The 23,778-nt window shown below is 36.4% G+C and overlaps 1 long non-coding RNA gene across 1 annotated transcript; it reads right to left on the reverse strand.

The window, feature by feature from the left end:
* Window positions 1–20,633: 20,633 nt before the first annotated feature.
* Window positions 20,634–23,466, reverse strand: LOC131256160 (uncharacterized). Its single transcript, XR_009176607.1, has 2 exons — window positions 23,362–23,466; window positions 20,634–21,021 (listed from the first exon to the last, which is right to left on the reverse strand). It is a non-coding gene; the product is annotated as an uncharacterized LOC131256160 (long non-coding RNA).
* Between the last annotated feature and the right edge of the window lie 312 nt (window positions 23,467–23,778).

Here is a 23,778-nt window from a genome sequence, read left to right on the forward strand (position 1 = left end):
AGCTAATATTTCTGTTTTCCCATTATCTAAGTGCGTACGTGTGACCTTGTCAACAGGTTGAATGGAAAGTAAAAATTATTGTGGGCACTAGCAAGTTTTTAATGGTAGGCATTCAATATGCACTGTTCGTTATGGTGTGGTCCACTTGTGATTTGGATCTTCTTTATTTTTAGGATCGTACAGTAAAATGATATGTAAAAACTGATGAACGGGGTGGATATGATGTACATACATTAAGGTGGGCCTTACAGTTAGAAAAAATTCTAATGCAGTGCTACCCGTGTAAAACCTGATTATCTACATTATTTTCGGGAAGGTGAAACTTATATGGGAACTAACATTCGCAATGTTATAGCCTGCCCTTCATTTTTTAAGTGCCCCATGATGATGTATGAGTGAGATCCACTGTAACCATGAGATGTGAAATTTTATGTTGGGCTCAGAGCCAAAAATCATGCTGATATGTGGTTCAAGTGGGTCGTACTAATGAAAACAATTGAGAGAGACATACACCCTTTAATTTTACATGGCCCATCATAATGATCATGTGAAATTCAGTCGAACCATTAGATACCACACAAAAACATTGGCCCTAGACCCAAAAAGCAAGCCCATACACGATTCAACGGCCACACCAAGAGAAATAGTTTAGAGGGTGATTTTTTTCATGCATACTATTTCCAATCGAGTAGTCTACTTAAACTATGGATAAGACTGATTTTTAGGCCATGGGTTTATCATAGGGTAACACACCGATGGTTGGGTGGATTTCAAATTTATGCTATGACAAGGCCCATCTAAGCTAACAATTCCTTTTCCTCGAAATAACTTTCACCAAAGACATTTACTGACATTAATTTCTCCTTAAATGAGGCAACTAGTTGGACAGTCCAACTAGTTGTATGTGAACATTTCTCATACACACACACACACACAAACACTGGAGGTTGAGTTTTTTCTCTTTATGAATATATGAAGATTAAATTGAGGTGATTAAGTTACAAGATTATTTTTGATAAATTCATACATTTGAGTATAAAAGTGAATCGCTTCTTATGAGATAAGAACTAAATATTTAAAATAATCAGTAAAACAATAAATGGCATAGGACCATATAATGTGCAACCAGTTATTATTCTTACAAACATTGAAAGGATTATATGTGTAGCTTTAATGGTTCCGTTAACTAGGATAATGTAGTTTAAGACATTCCTCACTATATACCTTGATGAACTTTGACCAGTCTCACTAAGTTAAGGTTTAAGTCCAAAAGACATATTTATTTATATATTAAACTTTTCTAAATACAAAAGAAATTTTTTGTCTTTCTAAGGTTCTAAAAATAGTAGGAATTATATGAGACATATTTGAAACAAGTATGGAATTGTTGCATATGTTTCAAATTTATAATGTGTGTTTATCATGTATCTTATGAACTAAGTTAATATGATACATGTATCTTTATTATGACACATACATGTATCCACCAATGGATGCATGGATGCATCTTTTCATAATCACTCATACATGTATCTATCGATAGATGCATCGATGTATCTATCTCATTAACTTCATTCATGTATATATCATAATAAACTTTTCATCAAATATTACTTAAAGTCTATAGAAATCTAAATATTATCCCATTTAGAGGACATACAAATATTATCTTCTCATTCTTCTTTCTTTGAGTTTCTTTTAGTCTTGAGTAATGTTAAAAATACGATAATTTATCTTCCTCGTGGTGTAAACAAATAATAGACACTATTCTAATACTGAGATCAAATACAAACTCTACGAGGGTCTGAGCTTGGTTGAATTTCTGGGACAATATGCAATAACATCGTTACACCATTTGGGATGCTTAAACTATCTTTAAGAACCAGCATTGCAGTACACCTCTAGGTCAAAAATTTTCAAGTGGGTCATTCACTGAACAACAAAACTAATTGTGTAGACACCATACTTGACAACGGAATAATCGATCATGCCAGATCAGAATGATCATTTCTCACATGAATTATTCCAAACCATACATATTGTCAAAGTCTGCATAAGTTTATATAAGTTAGCCAAAGTCTTTATACCAGAATACCCCCAACCCAAATCTTGATCAAACCTATCCAAACCTCATAATAAGGTTAGATTGGTCATCTAGTGGTAATCGAAATCCCATTTCTGTTGGCACATTTTCTCCTCAGAAGTTGTCAAGTGTCCCTGTAATCAATGACTAATCAATTAAATGTCTGAATTTGGTTAAAAATCACTAAAAAAAAAAATTGAATTTTCATTTTTTTATGACAACTTAGTAGAGCTGGGCACAATCCAACCCGATCCGACTGGAATCGAAGGCCGGATCAAGTTGGCCCACTCAGATCCGACCGTACATTGATTCGAGTTCGGGTCAATGGTCAATCCGGACTAATTCGATCTGCATAATGTTCATTCAATACTATTTCCCGTAATGTTGTCCACTTGAGATTGGGATATACCTTATTTTAAAATTTAATACCATAAAATTTTTTAGAAAAATAGATGGACGATATGGATGAAATAAAGACATCATGGTGGGGTCCACAGAGCACTGACCAACAACCATTGGCTGGTGGCAGGGGCAGTAGCCAATCCGTCTCCTCAGTCCTCTTAGCTGGTGCCTCGAGCACGGGTTCTGACTCCTGACACTCTGACAGTGTATTAACGTGAGGAAGCGAATGGGCAGGTGTACCATGCACCAGTCGGTGCATTGACGTCAGCAAGTTCTATGTGTTATATCCAAACCGTCCATCCATTTGGTGGGCTCATCTTAAGGCTTGAGCCGAAAATATGACAGATCTAAAGATCAAGTGGACCACGCTGTAAAAGGCAGTGGGGGGTTGAATGTCTACCATTGAAACTCTTTTAGGGGTCAGAAGTTTCGGATCAATATGAAATTTGTTTTTCCTCTTCATCCATGTAATTGTGACCTTATTAACAAATTGGATGGAAAATAAACGTTATGGTGGGCCCTATGAATTTTTTAATGGTGAAAATCATAATTTTTTTATTTTTTTAAATTTTTCAAAAAATAAAAATAAAATAGAAGGCTCGATCTGAACCGTACCCAATCTGATCTGACTCGGTTTCCTTGACCGAGTCGGACTCAGTCCCGGATTGGATTGAGTTCAGGTTAGTTCATTAAAAATTTCAGACCGAGTCGAGTTGGACCCAATCTGGTCCGACTCGACTCGATGCCCACCTCTACAACTTAGTTATAAGATCATTTTCTTAATTAATTGATTTTCTAATAATCTCTCTCATATCACTTTTTTTATTTATTTATCAAATCCTTAAAGGAAAATTATTCAACTCTTTTACCATTAACATTCACCCAAATTACTAAGCCAACCGCCCTAACTAAGTAATAATGAGATACCATGTGTTTAAGGGCTTCTAAGAACCAATTATAATAAGGCACATGTCATGCACTTACTTTAAAATAACCAAAATGTCATACCCTTCACTATAAATACCCCTTACCCCTCTCATAACATAATCCACAACACAACACTACGATACCAAGCCTTGAAGACATCATATAGATTAAGGGCTTGTTTGGCATAAAGGATTAGACTACAATAAAAGGGATGGATTTCACCTTTTGTATTAAATACACCTGGCAGGCAATTCTTTAATAAATTCATGGGAGACAACCTATTCTAGTTCATGTTTATGCCATCCCCTATATGGTATAAAGATGTGTTTTCATATCATACCACATTTGGTATAATATGGAACACAACTTACATATCCAACAACGATGTTTGGAAACAACTGACTTGATTTGTTGAGAAATAGTCCTGCTATTATACATTGTATTGTGTTTAAATTGGATTGAAATAAAACAAAAATAAAAAAAACAACAGAACATGGTCTCAACTACCTTTAGGAGAACAATAGAAGGTGATAATCAAATCACACAATGTACACAAACTTAATCCAATCATATATATTTTGATTGTGAGAAGTTCTAAAAAGATCATACTTTTTTGTTTTCTGCAAAAAAGAAGGAATGTCTTAAACGGAAATCGAAGCCTTAATTTTTTGCTTTGGATGATGAGAATGTTGATTCTGCGGCATACATTCCACCAAGTTTGTGACCAACAAAATATTACACAATGAAAATGTGGTAGTCGTAACTAGAAATTATGAGAATGTCTAGATAAAAAAAGAGGAACATCAACAAAATTCTTACTTGATGGAAGGGAAAAGCAAACACTATGTACAATATGTAGCTTCAACATAGTCTCACAAGCTGAAGGACGTATTCCCCTAAAACCCCTATAAAAATTATAATTTTAAAAAAATGGAATGAAATTGAAAGGGTGAAACTGAGAGGTAATTTCGATTGCTTTCCCACAATCAAGAGCCGTGAGTAGGGCATCATTACTTAGGAAATCTTTAATCCCCTATAGATAACATGTGGAAAACCTGGCCCTTTGTATCCAGATTTTATGATCTCACATGCATCCTTATACTAATATTTCAAACCCTTTTAAGGCATATAAAACTGGATCTTACCATTTGCGGACTGACAGCACTCAATTTCTAGATGTAAAAGGTGAATTTATACTAGCTACTACCTCTATCGAGTAGGGTGTACGAAAAAGGAGGGAGATTGTCTCCCTTGTACCATCCAACTACAAGATTTGGATTCTCGAATGACCTTTAAATCGAGTTTTGCAGAGAGCATCAATGAGGCTGCTGAATATCCCATGGATGGAGCTTTGAATCCTACGGTCATAATTGCGTATCCGACGTTGGATAAGATCGAATCTTATCTTGAGTAGCGAAATCCCTTAAGGGATGCGAGCGTCTTCTCACACGTGACTCGAGGCGAAGACCTATCTATCTATATTTTTCACCAAATGACATGGTGTATTGACTTCTTCCCCAATCCCTCATATTATCGCTTAACCCCATCTAATCCATTGTACCAAAAAGGCCCTAAGGGTGCATCTCTCTCTCTCTCTCTCTCTCTCTCTCTCTCTTTCAAACTACCATCCCATAGGTTCTAAGTCCAAAGCTTTAAAGATCCGTGAATATCCTAGATATTAAGGGTGAAGTGCCTCCCTCTCTAAGATCACCCTCTTATAAGTTATGTGTAACACCCCGGATTTCCAAGGGCCGTGTAAGAATTCGGCTCCTGAATTCCCAGGTGCCATTTGTGCCCTAATGGGCTTAATATTTTAATTACATTTGGATGATCTCATAAACAATGGAGGATTTAGCAAGGCATGAAGCATAAGTACGTCATAACGCAGTATCAATTGCTACTAATTATAAAAATATAAAAACCACGAATCCAAAATCATCTAAATAGGGAACTAGTCCCACCCATACATGACCCAAAGCGACTAGAGCCCTGGTCCATACCCCGCGGTAGTCTGAACTCAAACTAAAAGGATTCGCTGAAAGTCTAGAAGCAGGGAAGCTCCTCTTCCTTATCCTTACTCACCTCCCTTGGCTTGTCGAGCTCCACCTCACCTGCATCTCATAAAGGGTCTGGTTGGTGTTTTAAAACACCGTCCCAGAGTGAGAGTGAGTAGCTAACTCAGTGGTTACTATTAGCCTTAAGTTATAACAAGCAGCAATTATATGATGAATTTAATGAAAGGCATACATTCACAGATCCCAAACTAGTTTTGTTAATGTATGTACATGTATTATGATATGATGCATGACCTCGCAACAACACTCCCTTTATCGACTTTGTCTAATGATCGCGCATGATCAACACTACCTCATTATAACCTTAACTACAGAGTCGCTAAATCCTAGATAATGCGATGCGTGAATAATGTTAGCCGAGTATTTAGTTAATTCCGTTCATCTAGCAGATTGAAAAAACTGGTACACCCCACATATCATTGCCCTCAACTTGTTGCGAGGCTAAGACCTCTCAACGTGCGAGGTCAGGACCCCGCGATCCTTGATTCCATCGAGTTCTCCATCCCTAATTCAAGCACATGGGAAGTGCTGAGAAGAGGGATCACTCGCGGTCACTACGGGGAGGCTCGTCACCATAGCATAAGCAGACAGCTCAGACACAGTGTCCCATTCCACCATGCCTAACTCTCGAGTCAGTGGATCAGTTTTAGATGGTTATCAATGGGCTTCAGTGGTTGAAGGGTGTTCCAATGGTTAACAAACATGGTTGGTCAGTAAGTGGACTAGACCATTTGAGTTTAGGCGAGTACATGACGAACGACATTGGGTACAAGCGACCTATGTAGTCCAACTACTTTCACCCGTTCGCATCCGTCCAAATCTGTTGGTCTAACCATAGGATAGTCCTACCAACGGGACCACCTTCTCTCACCTCAATTCCTGAATAACGTAGGGATCTGATGGTATTCAATAGCACTTCAACAAATTAGGGTTTATCATCTAGCACAAGTGATGTCAAGTAGTCATACATTAAACATATAAATTCAAGTTTCTCTATAAATGTGACTACATGAAATTGCGGTAATGACCGCTTTAGTTGAAGTAGGAATATGCTAATATGTCCTAGAGGGGGGTGAATAGGAGTTTTTCAAATGTTTTATGATTATTTTAAAATCCTATCAAACCTATCCTGAGAAAATATTCATAAATCAGGATTTCTTCAAAGTAACTTTAATGGCTTCTAAGCCAATTAGAGGATCCAATCATAAAACTAATTTAATGATAAACATGATGCAATTCAGAGTTTATGCTGGATGTAACTGTGTATGAAGTGTGATCAAATATGAAAGCATTTAATGAAATCACACAAGTAATCAAAGACAAATATCAATCACAAACACAGTCATTTTTATAGTGGTTCAACTACTTGTCTACTCCACTCCCGGTAACCACACTCAACCCTTGAGTGTACCGAATTTCACTAAGGAGGTTTCACAACAGTTCACCTCAAACCCAAGGTTTCAAATCAGGTTCGACTTCATTCTTTACAACCTACACTGAGGCTAACTGTTTATGCTCTCACGAGCAAGGGTCAACACATAGCACCCGATTTTGGGCACACTGGCTAAGGATCCACTCAAGGAACCTCACTTGTTTATGCTCTCACGAGCAAGGGTCAACACAATGCACCCAACTTTTAGACCACCTTGGTCAAGGACCTACACAAAGGACCTAACGTTTATACTCTCCACAGAGTAAGGGTCAACACAAAGCACCCAATTTTAGGCACACTAGCCAAGGATCCACTCAAGGAACCTCACTTGTTTATGCTCCCACGAACAAGGGTCAACACAACGCATTTAACTTTTAGACTACCTTGGTCAAGAACCTACACAAAGGACCTAATGTTTATGCTCTCCACAGAGAAAGGGTTAACACAAAGCACCCACCACGTACACTCCTGCCGGAGGCCTCTTAGAGGACTTGCAAGGGGTGAGAAACACTTTAGACCCAATTCTACAAAGGAATAATCACAAGGGTCCTCTGGACTCTAATAACTTACAGATAAGTAGATGAGCCCCATTCAGCGCGTTGTCGAAGATCTCCTCTTTTGTTAATGAAGAATCTTCTGCTTCCTTGAACCGCAACTCAGAAGATGTACCAATACATGGCGATGGGTTGGGTTATGGTTATGAAAGAATCCTACTCTCAAATATTTTCCTATAAGGGAGATAAAGTGATTCCAATCATCTATGCATTCAAGGCATCCCAGCTTAATGATTTGTCATTAAGATGGTAGCTGGAGGATCCTTGAATGCGGAAGTTCATTCCCCAATCCACTCTATTAAATGTCAATGATGAGGGTGGATTGGAGGATGAACTTCCATGAGAGAAAGGGCTTTGGGTATATGATTTAAGGTTAAACACTCAAAAGCACTCTCTTCTTTCTCTACTAGCAACTAAGAACAAGTTCTTTATAAATAGACAAAAGGTTCCAACGGTATAAAATGGTCACATTTATGATAGAGTTCGATATCATCGAGCATATACTCTCGATTGCATCGACTGTCCGCTCGATGACACAAATTCAATTGTCACACGCTTTTGAAACCATTTGCCAGCTGGTCGAGGGAATCAAAACTTACATCGATGTCATCGGATTTCAAACTTTGATTTCATCGAAACGAGGATCGTTTCCTCGACATTTGAAAATAAGAGATACTTGCCTTTGAAATATAACAGGTCAAAGTATGATCGAGGCACACTCAAATATCAACGGAATTTGAATGTCGATGATATCGATGGCAGTGTCGATACATCGATAAATCCAAGGATTTTACTAGTGAGCTTGCTGGACAGTTTATGCCCATTCTCGATACAATCGACCCGGCCTCGATGTCATCGATATTTGAATATCGATTCTATCAAGTGACCCTCGATCCAAGATAAAACAACCTGAAAATATTACTGGATAACTGAGTGTCTAAGATCGATATCATCGAAGGCCTTCCGATATCATCAAAATTTAAATTCCGAGGATATCGAGGAGAACTTCGATATATCAAAAATTTTATGATTTTCTTTCGAAAAATAGGGACACAACTGATGTGATGTCGATTTTATCGTGTCAACTTCGACAGACTCGAGATTCAAAGTTCGATGATATCGATAGGTATATCGATACATTGATAATTCCATCCAGAGATATATGTGGTTACTGGATATCTTTTGTCCTCATTTCGATGGTATCGATTGGTCATTGATGACATCGACAGCACTGTTCGATTACATCGAACAGTCTATCGATAAATCGACAGAGGAAGAAAACTTAGAAATTTTCTAAAGTTTGAAAAAGTTTTCTAACACAAAAACCCTATGATATTCTAATCAATTTTTAAGGGTTTTAATTTCCTGGTGTTTTGGGACATGGGATGTGAGGCTAAGATTTACCTGTGGTGAGTTTGAGCCCACATCCAGTTGAGGCAGATGGTTGATTGATCTTCCTATGGAGCTTCTCTATCTAGCTGACTCAACACTCACGTTAATTTACAAACCAGGGTAGTTTCAATCTCCCCCTTTGTCAATTATATGACAAAATACCAAAACACCCTAGAACAACTTCTATACTGACACCCTAAATTATGTGTACATGAACTTTACACAATTGTACAATACTATCTAGTTCATATACACAAACATTCAGAAGCTGCTCCCCCTAACTGCAAACTCCCCCTTTTACCTTGCAGCTGCTCCCCCTAACACCTGCACCACCACCATTCATAAGCAGATATACACAATTTTTCCGTCGGGATGTTGATTTGTTCTCCCCCTTTTTGTCAGTCATTGGCAAAGGATAATGTAATAGGTGATATTGACTAAAGTTTAGATAATATGGGAGAACCAAAATTCATGGAGCATATACATATAGCAGGTAGATGTAAAGCATTTCAGTACAGAACCATGTATGCATAGTAGACCAAGTAAAGCGGTGAGATAAGTAGATAATCGAAAGATGAAGCATCACACACAACACATCCCATAGATGATATAAACTAGATAACACAGGGGATCGCAAAATGGCGTGAACTATAACCAGCCATTTCCAAAATATCCAAAAAGATACTGCCCAGGATTGATAGCAGTATTTCCATGCATCCCAAACTAGAAAATTAAACATCCAGCCCATCCATGGGCACCCAAATGAAAACAACCACAAGTTTTTGGCCCATTCATGGGCATATACAAATTCCCAAAAAAAATATGTCAGACTGTGTAGGTCAGTAAGCTATCGCACACACTTATGAGAGCGTAGAGCGTCCAAAAAGATACTGATGCTCAGATGCAGAGATAAGAGTAGGGTGAATGTGATAGCATCCAGAGACCAGCACTATGGCTGAGGAGCAGAGGAAGATGGTGCCGTGTCATCTCGACGACAGGTGATTAGTTCAACCAATTGTTGCATGGTTTGTTGCACTCCATTTACCAGACGTTCCAATACAGTGAACCTGGTATCCACAAACTCCTTTAGCTGAGAGATGTCCCGCTGCATCGCGCCAATTCTATCCTGATGGAGCTTGAATCGTTTAGCTTGCTCGACAGCAGATGATGATGGAGCTTGTGGAGGTGCAAGTGGTTCATTCCCAGCCATTCTAGCCCCTTCAGCAGGAGCATCGCCTTTACCTCTTTCTCTTTCTTCATGAATTCCTTCCTCCGGTGGATCCTCAGGAAATTTGTGGAATTTTAAATCCATCATTCGAATGTTGTTCTTATTGAAGACATGAAGGGGAAGTTCCGGATCGTTGGTAGTTGGAAAGCCGATGGCATTGCACACAGTGTGTATAATCCAGGGATAGGGCAAGTGAACATCCCGGGATGTATAAATGACATAGACTAACTGATGTATAATAAGGGTAGGGAGGCAGAGCTTCATCCCTGTGGCTATGGAGTAGATTATCATGGTCATAAACCCAGTGAGATCGGAACGGTTAGTACTTCTAGGATAGATGTTGGAAGCGAAGATACCATGAAAAATGCGAAACCGTGGTTCCATGAATTTGGATTTTAATGCATTACCTTGGTACCAAGGAATGTCACGATCATGGCAGAGAAACTTAGTGACCATGGTCGAGTTTCAATATTTTCAAGATCCACATCTGGAAGACCGACCGATGACAGGGTAAGACCAAAGATTCCTGTAATAGACTCAGGTGTGATCTCCACGTCGTCACCATCAATAGACATAATGATGGAAGGTGGATCAGACATAGGAGAATAATAAGAAGCGAAAAAATTGTATGTCCGTTCATAGTGGCATGGACCACCAAAGTCAAGAACAGGCAACTAGTTAACTTCAGCAAAAAGTGATTCTAGATTATACGGTATTAGACAGTCCCTATCAACCTTTCTCTCATGGATAAGCTTCCTACCGATACATTTGGCTAAAGCTGAATTCACCTTAGGCGGAGGAGGTGTCTGTGCCTCGGATTGGGACCCGCCATGCGATCCCTGTCTAGTGCGTTGGCATGTAGGGGTCCCACGTTTAGGAGCCCTTGCTCTTTCTTTTGAAGCAAGAACTTTTTGTCGAGAGGCTTTAGAAGACTCTCCAAGACTGGACACCTTTCCTTTATCCTTTCCCATTTGATGACACTCACAGAAAGAGATTTGAGAGATTTGGGGATAATCGGACAAAATTTCCTCTTGAAAATCTGAAAATACCTAATCTAAAAGCAAAATGGAATCTTAAAAAGAAGGAATGGAAGGGGTAATACCGATTTTGAGGAACGTCGATGACTCTTTGATGAAGTTTCGTGCGAACTGACGAAAGGAGACGAGCAAGAAGAAAGAAAAATGACCTTTTGATGAAAAATGTGATTTTTCCCACTCGACCACCTTATATGAGGCGGCAATCTTCGATATTATCGACCAGTGTTTCGATGATATCGAGAGACCCCACTCGATGTTATCGAAACTGTTTTCAATATCATTCTCGATCATATGACTCTTCCCATTCCAAAGAGGCATCGATGATATCGACCTTTGATCGATTAATCGAGAACCCACATGACTCATCGACAAACATATCGAAGGTGAATAATTTTCATTTTTCCATAATTCCACAAACTTTCATGTAAAGTATAAACTATCTTTGAATCAACAGTATACATAGCAAAATTTTGTACAAGCATTGTACAAATCAAAATTATAAACATTAGAATGTTTATATACAAAGAGATTGAGGTGAGAGACCTCAAATGTATCATTACGAGCTCAACAAAAATTACATCATTTCAGCAAATATCCAGATCTCGATGCATGACCTGGACTTGTTTTTCTATGCTCAATATTTCTAGGCATAGGGATCATCCCTTCCTCTGCCTTTAATGATATAGCAGTGGTTATTTGTGCGATAACCCTTCATCATTGATTTACTTGATAGGTTAAGGATTTCGCATTCTTGATTGTTGAATGTAACCACATGCCCATTGTCACATATTTGAGAAATGCTCAGAAGATTATGTGTTAATCCTTTTATGCAAAAGGCATTCTCATTTTTTAGCGATTTTATTCCTTTGATAATTCCCTGTCCAATTACTCTAGCGATGCTTCCGTCTCCATAGGTGACTATCCCATCATTAAGATCTGAATAGTTTGACAGAAGGGATTTGTCACCCGTGAAATGTCTTGAGGAACCGCTATCCAGGTACCACTTAGTATCATTACTTGTTATATGATTTGAATCAGTAATAAGGCAATTTTTCTTTTCTCTCACTACCCTTTTTGTGACAGGATTATTAACTGTGGTAGATTTAGTTTTCTTGTTTAATTCAACCACTTGATTCACTACTTCATTCTGTTAGTCATTCTAGGTGGTGATGGATGTGTGTTTCTTCTATCCATATTCTTAGGTGGACTCTTGGTATTTTGTATTTCTCTGGTTAGTTTGAATTTACCAATATGATTTTGACCAGAGTTATGTTGAGTCCTCCTAGTTGTTATGCATTCAAACTTATAATGACCCGAATCACGACATAAATGACAAGCTGGAGTGGTTCTTATATTACTACCTGAAGTAGTAGATTTTTCAGTTATTGGTGCTGCATTTCTAATCTTTGTTTTAAATTTATCATATCATAAGCCGCTCTTGTCCTTTCCAGGGCTTCCTATACTTAAGAGTTTTTCTAACTTCTCACCACTCTGGGAAAACTTATAGTTTAGCTTAGCGATTTTTTTGGATTCTTCTAAATCAAACAGGAGTATATGATTTTCATTTTGAAGGAGCATGTTTTTGTCCTTTAATAGCTCAACCTGTTTGTTTAGTTTTTCAGACTCGGATTTAATGAAGGTGTTGATTCTTTCTAGTCTATCATTATCTAAGTGATATTGTTGTATATCATTGATTAGATGTGTATTATTTTCTAAGGTTTTATCTAGATCTTTTTACAGCAATTCCTTTTTGTTTTCAGATATACCAAGTCTTCTAACTATGTTGATGCTAGGGATGTAGAGTTGATTGTAAGCATCTTGTAGTTTATTTTGTTTTTCTTCTTCTTCCTTTTCAATTTCCTCATTGTCTAACGGAAATGATTTAGTGGCTTGTGGTTCTTCCTCATTCTCAGTTTCAATGGGAATGATTAGGGCAGTGGAGACCATAAAAATTTTCAAAGATTTCTGATCTCCATCGCTCTCTAAGTCGCTAGATTCTGAGTTTGACTCTTCCGTATCATCCCATGTGGTAGCCATTGCCTTACCCTTAGTTTTTCTATTTGGGCATTTAGTAGACAGGTGTCCATACTTCTGACAGGCATAACATTGTAGTTCTTTGGTCTTTTTACCAAATTTACCTGCAGAATGCTTGTTGTCCACCTTTCTTCCTTTAAATGGATGGCCACGATTTTTCTGAAAGAACTTCCTGAATCGTTGCGCCAACAAAGCTACTTTCTCATCATCGTCTTCTCTTTCACTTTCAATGTCCTCATTTGTTGTATTCTTTGAAGTTTTGAGGACAGTAGTTTTGGATTTACGAGTTTGTTTAAAGTGTAGTTCAAATGTTTGTAGGGAACCTACTAGTTCTTCTACTTTCATTTCATCAATGTTCCTACACTCTTCAATGGTTGTTACTTTAGGATTGAACCGTTCCAGAAATGATCTTAGTATTTTTCTACATATTTTTGGGACCGGAACCTTCTCACTTAATCCACCCATGGAGTTACAGATAATGTTCAGCTTTGTGAAAAACTCCATAAAGGTCTCATGCTCTTCCATTCTAAGACTTTCAAATGACGATGTTAGGAGTTGCAGTTTGGATCTCTTCACAGTGATTGTTCCTTCATGGGTTGTTTCCAACAAATCTCATGCTTCTTTGGCTGTCCCACACTTACTGATTTGATTGAAAATATCTTGGGACACAGCACAGTAGATAGTATTCATAGCTTTAGCCTCAACGTTTGGTTTTCTTTATCGAATGTGTCCACTTTTCTTTGGATTTTGGTTTGGTGATAGTCGTGCCATTTTCAAGTATTATTTGTTCAGATGGTGGCGCATATCCTCTTTCAACTATATCCCAAACATCATGATCTAAATATCTAAGAAAGTAGTGCATTCTAGCCTTCCAGGATGCATAATTTAATCGATCAAATACTAGAGGTCTAGTGACCGATGAACCCTCTTCTTTGGCCATATTACCAACTTTAGTCAAGATCACTCTTTAGGCGGTGAAGCCCTTTAAGAGAGACCCACTTTGATACCAATTGAAATTACGGTAATGACCACTTTAGTTGAAGTAGGAATATGCCAATATGTCCTAGAGGGGGGGAAATAGGACTTTTTCAAATGTTTTATAATTATTTTAAAATCCTATCAAACCTATCCTGAGAAAATATTCATAAATCAGGATTTCTTCAAAGTAACTTTAATGGCTTCTAAGCCAATTAGAGGATTCAATCATAAAACAAATTTAATGATAAACATGATACAATTCAGAGTTTATGCTGGATGTAACTGTGTGTGAAGTGTGATCAAATATGAAAGCATTTAATGAAATCACACAAGTAATCAAAGACAAACATTAATCACAAATACAGTCATTTTTATAGTGGTTCGATTAATTGTCTACTCCACTCCCGGCAGACGCACTCAACCCTTGAGTGTACCAGATTTCACTAAGGAGGTTTCACAACAGGTTCACCTCAAACCGGAGGTTTTAAATCAGGTTCACCTCTAACCAGTACAACCTACATCTAGGCTGACAGTTTATGCTCCCATGATCAAGGGTCAACACATAGCACCCGATTTTAGGTACACTGGCCAATGATCCACTTAAGGAACCTCACTTATTTATGCTCCCACGAGCAAGGGTCAACACAACGCACCCAACTTTTATACCACCTTGGTCAAGGACCTACACAAAGGACCTAATGTTTATGCTCTCCAAAGAGCAAGAGTCAACACTAAGCACCCGATTTTAGGCACACTGGCCAAGGATCCACTCAAAGAACCTCACTTGTTTATGCTCTCTCTCTACTCTTTTTACTCTCTTTTTTTCTTCTCCCTTTCTCCTTTTTTTTCTCCTTCTCTAGAGCATGAAATTCGTATGGGAGGAGGGGGTGCCCAAATAAAGCCTTTATATAGTGCCGGATTTTGTGTAAATGGCCTTTAGGGTTGGGTTTTTTCTATACTAGCCCTATAGGAGGGTTTTTCTAGCCTCTAGAGCCCACTACAGGGTGTACAAATTAATATACATCGTGGGATAGTTAGCCCTAATGATGATCTACGTATGGACATGTTTGTCCCGCCATTTGATGCGCCGATCGATAGATATGGTTAGAAGTCTGTTCAACGGTCACCGATGGTCGATCGGGGCCGCGGCTATACAGATATGAGCAGGGAAATATCCTTACTCCACGTGTGAAGTTTGGTCATAAACCGACGGTCTGAAATTTTCAACTTTGCATAAGAGTGGACGACCCAATTCACTTAAGTTTCAACATTTCCTTTAGAGTATTTGCACTTCTCATACACTCATCCTTTGGCTCAAGTTAAACAGTTCTGGACAGTACCTAGGTCCGACTCCTACGATGGACGTCAAGCCCAGTAAGATGGACATTATTCTATAGTTTTAAAACTAGTGGCCCAACAACGAGCAGTCTAGAGCTTGTTCAGAAAATCGAGGCATTTGTGGAATGAATTAGGTATTGAGATTTCTCATGGGCAATGATTAGGGTTTGGATTAATTATGTTCATAATATGACCTATTTATAAGTAGTGAAAGTGGAGATTTGGTCATGTTTACTCTAAACCATCGGTTTTAGGCTAAAAGAGTAATGGGGTTGATTTGGTCTATTAGTCAAGATCTAGGCCTCATTTGACTCGGCTTCGGTTAGATCATTAATTTAGTTATGATTATTTTAATTAGTTAGCGATGGGTCGGTTAGATTTGGGCCCTGCATAAGTAAATCATGGTGCTAAACTTGATATTCAAGTGATCGGACGGATTCGTTGACTTCCTACGGTTGATTAATCGGACTTGTGTAGTTTTTTACCAGTATTACCCGTGTATAAACTAACATTGAGTGCCAATGGTCAGTAAGTAATAATATAAGTTAATTACATTAAAAAAAAATTTAAGGATTTTTAGAAATCCAAAACAGTGAAAATCTAGGATGTTACATTATGTATGAGAATGTCTTATGAGTATAGCATAAATCAAAGAGCTTAAGCCATCTTCTCTAACTAGTGATCTTTCCCTCTCACATATCTAATTATAGCCTATATTCTTACAATTGAAGATTTCACAGAGTAGAGTTGAAAATCTGATAGCTCTTATTATATTCTCTTATATAAAAGTATTGAAATTCTTCTTTCTTCACTCAAATCTCTAGGCCCTTGGTTAATTAAAGTAATTGATTTATTGTTTTTCTTTTACATTACTTTTAACTATTGTGTTACTACAGTTACCTACTAATATACTCCCCTATTATATAATTATTATATTTCTAACTTTATTTATTTACTTTCAAGCAATAATCTAAAGCTAGAATCTCAAATATCGTAAAGTAAAAACCATATAGTTGTACAGACGGAAAATAGTGCCTAGGACATTTATTCTCCATAATCGAGACTATTATTTAGAATCTACAAACATAGATTATGCAAAATTATTTCGAATTTAAATTGTTCATGTCGATAATTGGGTTATCGTGGCTCTTCGATATCTAGCCTTCCATAGATTTCGAGATTTTAGTTAGTGAAAACTCTACCAAATATTTTTTACATTCTCATGTCGCATCTTTGTTTCTGATGCATCAATCTGTTCTGTAATGTGTTAATAGAATAAGTATCACTAACAACAAGAGTATAAGCAATATAGAGAATAAAATATTACTTTGTAACCGAATAATGATTGGATCAAGAGCTCCCCATTCTAATACTGATGAAAAAAATGAAGTTATCTAATTAGTTGAAATTTTGCTCATGAAATACTAAATCACTAGGCACCTTTTAACTTCATAGTAGGGTCTTGTCTCACACACATATAATAAATAATTTTTTTAAATGATCAAAATATGCTCATTGCTTGATTTCATTTTCATCGAAAACCACTTCACTTGGAGTAGCTGTAAGCAACGTCAAGCTCTTACCAAGAAAATGTTTAATCGGGCACTTGTGAACCCGAACTGGCGAAACATTTTTCCTAATGCCAAAAACTCTCATCTTGATAATCTCATATGACCATTGCCTTCTTTTTTTCAATGTAGGCCCATAACATCAATTTATAAACCATTTAAATTCAAATCCCTCTAAACTCTTAATGATGACTTTCAACAAGTGATTTGATTGGCTAGTAGCTATCTAGTTTTTAAATCACATATATACAAATTATGTTAGAAGTTTAAAATCACCAAAGAAAGATTCAAACATAGAGTTGATAGGTTTATCTCCATAAGAAAATTCTTAACCTCCAATCCCATATAAAAGAAACCTAACAAACAATAATGATCCAAGAAAGTTTTCTTTACACCATCCTAACATAATACAATGAACTACTCAAAAAGCATCTCCTAGGAAATGGTGATATCACTATCTTAACTAATTTAAAAAAATAATGTTATCAGATTTTGGTACTAGAAGACCCATCAAATTGGCTAACTTCATGAGACAGTGATATCAAATCTTTCATATAACAATGATTTGATGGTAGTTTGCAAATAAGATCATTATCTTAATATTCCTAACACCCATCGATACACTTAAGATTATGAATAGATAACATTAATTTTGGTTAACTATTTTCAACAAATATGTTCCTCCCCTACCCATGACAATCTCATTGTAACTTTTCAAACTACTTAAAATTTCCTTGATGATTTAAGAAAGCAACTAAGAACTGATCAAACTTCATTAAACCTACAAATATTCAAAGCTTAAAAGCAAATTATCCCACATAAGGCACTAGCTCTTAATGGATTTCATATTTTCTCTATGAATCTTACTAGTCTACAATTGATCCTTTGATCTTTGACATGGACAAAGCCTTCTTTTCGTCGAGACACCTACTTAGAGAGAAAAATCATACTAATGTGGCCCTTATCTCGAAAACTAATAACCTTGATAAAGCTTATAAATTCATACCTATAATTTTTTGTACTGTCAGTTACAAAATTATCCCCAAGACCCTAGTAAATAGGCTTTGAACAATGTACATGTCATGTCTTTTACTTTAATTAGTATGTCTTCTTATGTCATGTCCATAATAAGATTGTAAGCACCCATGAATTATTTATCACGCTTTCAAAGAAAAAACGTAGCAAAATGAATGTTTGTGAAGAATGATATTAAAAGGCTTATGATAGGATGAAATGGTCCTTCATTGAAGATGTCCTGATCAAATTTGACCACCACCCTCACTGGATCAATTTTATGGAATGTGTGAAAAACACATCTTATTTTATTAGTGAATGTACACTATATGACTTAATTACACATAATCAATGACTTAAATAAGGTGACCTGCTTTCACATTTTGTGTGTGTGTGTGTGTGTATTCTTTGCTAATACTAACATTTTCAACTAATAGACCATGATGATCTTACAGTGGATTGTGATGATCTCACATGTGGTCATATATGACTCACATTGTTTTAGTATTTGACATTATTATTAGGCTAAGATGTGTTAGAACAGTGTTTATGTTCATAAGATTTGTTTTATTTTATGACTCAAGTATGGTGATTTTTTGTACTTTTACTTTTATTATAAAAACTCTGATAATATAATAAGAGAAGCTAGGAGTGTATGAGCCTATTGAGTCATTCTCTCCATTTCTTTTACTTTTTCTCATATTTTCTCTTTCTTTCTGTCAATCTTATTCAAGAATATAGTTCTTTTCTTTCAGGCTTTCTCATATCCTTCTTTTATTTTTATAAAATAAAATCCTAAGCCGTTTATATATTGATTTATACAAATCATCTTTACTTTTTGTTCAACTACCATATGGTGTTATATAGTTGTATCCCATGAGTGTACTTGAAGCCCACTTCCATATACAACCAATTGCGATGGTTTAAAGTAACCATTTTGCATATATTGATATATTTGAAGATCAAATGTGCATCTAAAAGTTGCCTATATATAGTTAGATTTGAAGATCAAGTGTGTATATAAAAATTTGTAAATGAATGTGAATAATTTTTCTTATTTATTATAAATTGGTTAATGCATATGTAGTGGTAATTATTTATATATGATCACTTGGAATAAGTATTTAATAAGTTCAAGTCTAACTTCAAAATTTTTTTCATGTGTTTTTATTTCATTTTTTTCTAAATATGAATGTAAAAGTAATGATAAGAATAGGCTTCCATCTCCACCTGAGTCGATAAATCTTTACAATACATCAACTAAACTTAACAATGCAAATGACTTAAGTTGATGCAAAAATTCAGTCAATCCTTCTTCACCTCCTGCTAGCCAAAATACCTGTGATTTAATGGAAAACAAGGGAAGACCTTGGGGGTGTCGATTAAGACCGAGGACCCTTCGATGCCTAAGTTAGGTAGGTTTGCAAAAAATATAGAAGAATCGGAATATTTGTTGTGTGTACCCTTACTCATGGTAGTGGGTGTATTTATAAGCTTTTGGAGGCAATGACGTATATGACAATGCCTCTTGGATGGTGATTGCGTATTACGAAAGAGATCTTTCTCGAGATGCGTGTGATTATCTTTCCAAGATGCATGACAAAAATCTCGGGAAGATCTTATCTCAATATATTCTAAGTATATTTATATTTTGAGTTGGTGGTTGATATCCGAGTCCGACCTCCGAGGCAGAGGTTGATACCCGAGGCCGAGTTCCATATCCGAGGTTGAGGTTGATACCTGAGGCTGAGGTCAGTATTCAAAGTCGATGTGATTTTTCAGCTCTCAAGCAATCAATAGTCTTCGAGTATGTACATCTGGTTAGTTTATTTTTACCCATAATAACTTATAATCAGTCATATTAATAGAAGTATTTCTTATAGAAAAAATAAATTTGAAGTATTTAATATCCATTAAGCCTGTTGAAAGCTTAACAGATTTGAATATTGAGTGAAGATACTTAAATTAGAGTGGAATAATAACATATAACTGCATATTAGTGCAATTGTTATCCTTTTAAAAAAAAGTGTAGGATAATTTGAAAGAAATATATTTATATGAGAAGAATTTAACTTGTAATGGAAGTCGCTTCAAAATATATTTACACTTCAAAAAGAGATGAAAATGTAACACTACAAGAAAAACGGATAAAGGCTACGGCCAAAAACCATAGTAAAGGTTCTTTTGCTACGGATATGATCCGTAGCACATCTGTCACTATTGGTGGGGTAGATAAAGGTATAGCTACGGATTATATCTGTAACAATAGATACCAATAGCTACAGATTATATTCGTAGCAATCCCTTTAGCTACTCCACCATTAGCAACGGACGTACTACGGATCATATCCGTAGCAAAAGGGATTTTATCCGTAGCAATAGATACCAATAGCACCAATAATATCTGTAGCAATAGATACCAATAGCTATGGACAAAAGCCGTAGTTATAGCTACGGATTATATTTGTAACTATTTTTTTAATTGTAATAATATGACCTGTTTCCATTACAAGAACCTGCTGTGATTGATAACTCATCTAAGCTTAATGCTGATAGAAATAGTACATAAAATGCAATCAGAAAAAAAAATGATGCATTTATTACAAATAGCAATCAAATCATACGATGCATCCTACATTTACATTTCTAAATAAATAATACTTCACTTTGCTCAACTTATCATAACAATTACAACTAAGGCGTGCCCTCATGTGTAAGAAACAAATACACTCCAACACAGTAAACACCCTCCATATGCATTCAATAATGCTCACGTTTTTACAGAATTTTCTTCCTTCAGACGGTCAATTTCAGCAAATGCAGAAGATAGAGCTTCTTCTTTCCTTGAAACTGCGGATGTAACTTCTGTGGACTTTGACACAAGATCACTTTCAAGTTCTGAAACCCTTCCCTTGAGAAAATGAATTTCATCTTCCACTGACTTCTTTAACTTGTCAGCCTGTATAAAATAGCATTTGTAAACACAATCAGATAAGCATGCCTTTTTACACATCTCAAAAGGAAGAAAGACAAAAAAAATATATATATATACTATATATGAAAAAATTAAAAAAATGTACCTACAAATCTTTTAAACTATAGCAAAATCCAACATGAGTAATGTGTTCAAACCTAAGATGGACTTTTAAACTCAAAACCCAGGTTTAGGTTAAGGTTATAAGTTTAAGTTTAGGTTTAGGTTTTAGGTTTAAGTTAAGTTATAGTTTTAGGCTAGGTTTAGGTTATAGGTTATAGGTTATAGCTTTAGGGAATTGAGAATAGGTTAAGGTTTAGGTTTAGGAAATCGGGTTCGGGTTTGGGTTCGGGTTTAGGTTTCGGTTTTCAAGTTTAGTTCTAGGTTTAGGTTAGGGAGTTGAGATTAGGATTAGGTGTAGGTTTAGGTTTAGGTTAGGGAGTTGAGATTAGGATTAGGTGTAGGTTTAGGTTTAGGGATTTGAGAATACATTTAGGTTTTAGGTTTAGGTTTAGGTTTTAGGTTATAGGTTTAAGTTATAGGTTTAGGTTTAGGTTTTAGGTTTAGGTTAATAGGTTATAGGTTATAGGTTTTGGTTTAGGTTAAGGTTATAGGTTTAGGTTTAGGTTTAGATTATAGGTTATAGTTATAGGTTAAAGCTTAAACCTTTAGGGAATTGAGAATAGGTTAATTAAGGTTTAGGTTTAGGAAATCGGGTTCGGGTTTGAGATCGGGTTTAGTTTATGTTTTCAAGTTTAGGTTTAGGTTAAAGAGTTGAGATTAGGATTAGGTGTAGGTTTAGGTTTAAGGATTTAAGAATACATTTAGGTTTTAGGTTTAGGTTTAGGTTTTAGGTTTAGGTTAAGGTTATAGGTTTAGGTTAGGTTTAGGTGTAGGTTATAGCTTTAGGGAATTGAGAATAGGTTAAGGTTTAGGTTTAGAAAATTAGGTTCAAGTTCGGGATCGGGTTTAAGTTTGGGTTTTCAAGTTTAGGTTTAGGTTTAGGTTAGGGAGTTGAGATTAGGATTAGGTGTAGGTTTAGATTTAAGGATTTGAGAATACATTTAGGTTTTAAGTTTAGGTTTAGGTTTTAGGTTATAGGTTTAAGTTTAGGTTTTAGGTTTAGGTTAAGGTTAGGTTATCGGTTATAAGTTTAGGTTATAGGTTATATGTTATGGGTTAAGGTTTAGTTTGTAAGTTTTGGTTTAGGTTAAGGTTATAGGTTTAGGTTTAGGTTTAGGTTATAGGTTTAGGTTAAGGTTAATGTTTAGGTTTAGGTTATATGTTATAGATTATAGGTTATAGCTTTAAGGAATTGAGAATAGGTTAAGGTTTAGGTTTAGAAAATTGGGTTCGGGTTCGGGATCAGGTTTAGGTTTGGGTTTTCAAGTTTAGGTTTAGGTTTAGGTTAGGGAGTTGAGATTGGGATTATGTGTAGGTTTAGGTTTAGGTTAAGGTTAGGTTATAGGTTACAAGTTTAGGTTATAGGTTAAGGTTTGGGTTATAGGTTTTGGTTTAGGTTTTAGGTTTAGGTTATAGGTTATAGCTTTAGGGAATTGAGAATAGGTTACAGGTTTAGGAAATCGGGTTCGGGTTCGGGATCGGGTTTAGGATCGGGTTTAGGTTATCGATTTAGGTTTAAGTTATATGTTATAGGTTTAGGTTACAGGTTTAGGTTAGGTTATAGGTTATAGGTTTAGGTTTAGGGTATATGTTATAAGTTATAGGTTAAAGTTTAAGTTATAAGTTAAGGTTTAGGTTTAGGTTATAGGTTTAAGGTGTGGTCCTTGCAAATACAGATATAAATACGGTCTGTCCAAATGGTCAGGCCCCTTTAATGCTGTCCATAAGAAATGGACAACCTCATCATGGTCATAAGAGCGGTTCCCACCTTTCAGGAACCCCTGCTCAACATCCGGATAGCTCCGATGCACATCCAGATCTGCTTCATCAATTTCGAGATAATACATAAACACGGGCCTGTCCAAATGGCCAGGCCACCCATATTGTTGTCCATAAGAAATGGACAGCTTCATGGTGGTCATAACAGCGATTTTCACCTTCTAGGGAACCCCACTCAATATCCGGATAATTCCGACGCACATCCAGATCTACTTCATCAATTTCGAAATAATATATAAACATGGGTCTGTCCAAATGGCCAGGTCACCCATATTGCTGTCCATAGGAAATGGACAGCTTCATCATGGTCATAACAGCGGTTCCCACCTTTCAAGGACCCCCACTCAACATCTAGATAGCTCCGACACACATCCGGATCTACTTCATCAATGAATCATATAGTATGAAGGAAAGAATACTCACTAATTTAGCTAGCAAGGAGAGAAAGTGTGAGTGCTTGGAATGTCGCCCTTTCTTTGAATAATGGATGCATATTCCACAATGCAATCTGAGAATGAGTAAGTTTTTTAGTTTCTCCGACAATGTATATGGGCACAGATTTACAAATAAAGATTTTAAGCTAAACCAAAATAGAGATGACAGTGCTTGGCACTTCCTCCCAATCTTGGTCCTCAAGATAAGTGGTGCTCACATGGACTGCATCAGAATTTAAGCTAAACCAAAAGAGAGAATACAAGAAAGAGATTACTACCTGGCCAGACATAACTTCACCATTGATCCAACTAATGTTAATTCCAGCATAAAGGCATGCTTTGTAGTATTGGCCCCTACACAAACCGACACACATAGCCTCAGCTCTTGTAACATGAGAGATATCTA

This window comes from Magnolia sinica, chromosome 9 (assembly GCF_029962835.1).
Source record: "Magnolia sinica isolate HGM2019 chromosome 9, MsV1, whole genome shotgun sequence".
Lineage (NCBI taxonomy): Eukaryota > Viridiplantae > Streptophyta > Magnoliopsida > Magnoliales > Magnoliaceae > Magnolia > Magnolia sinica.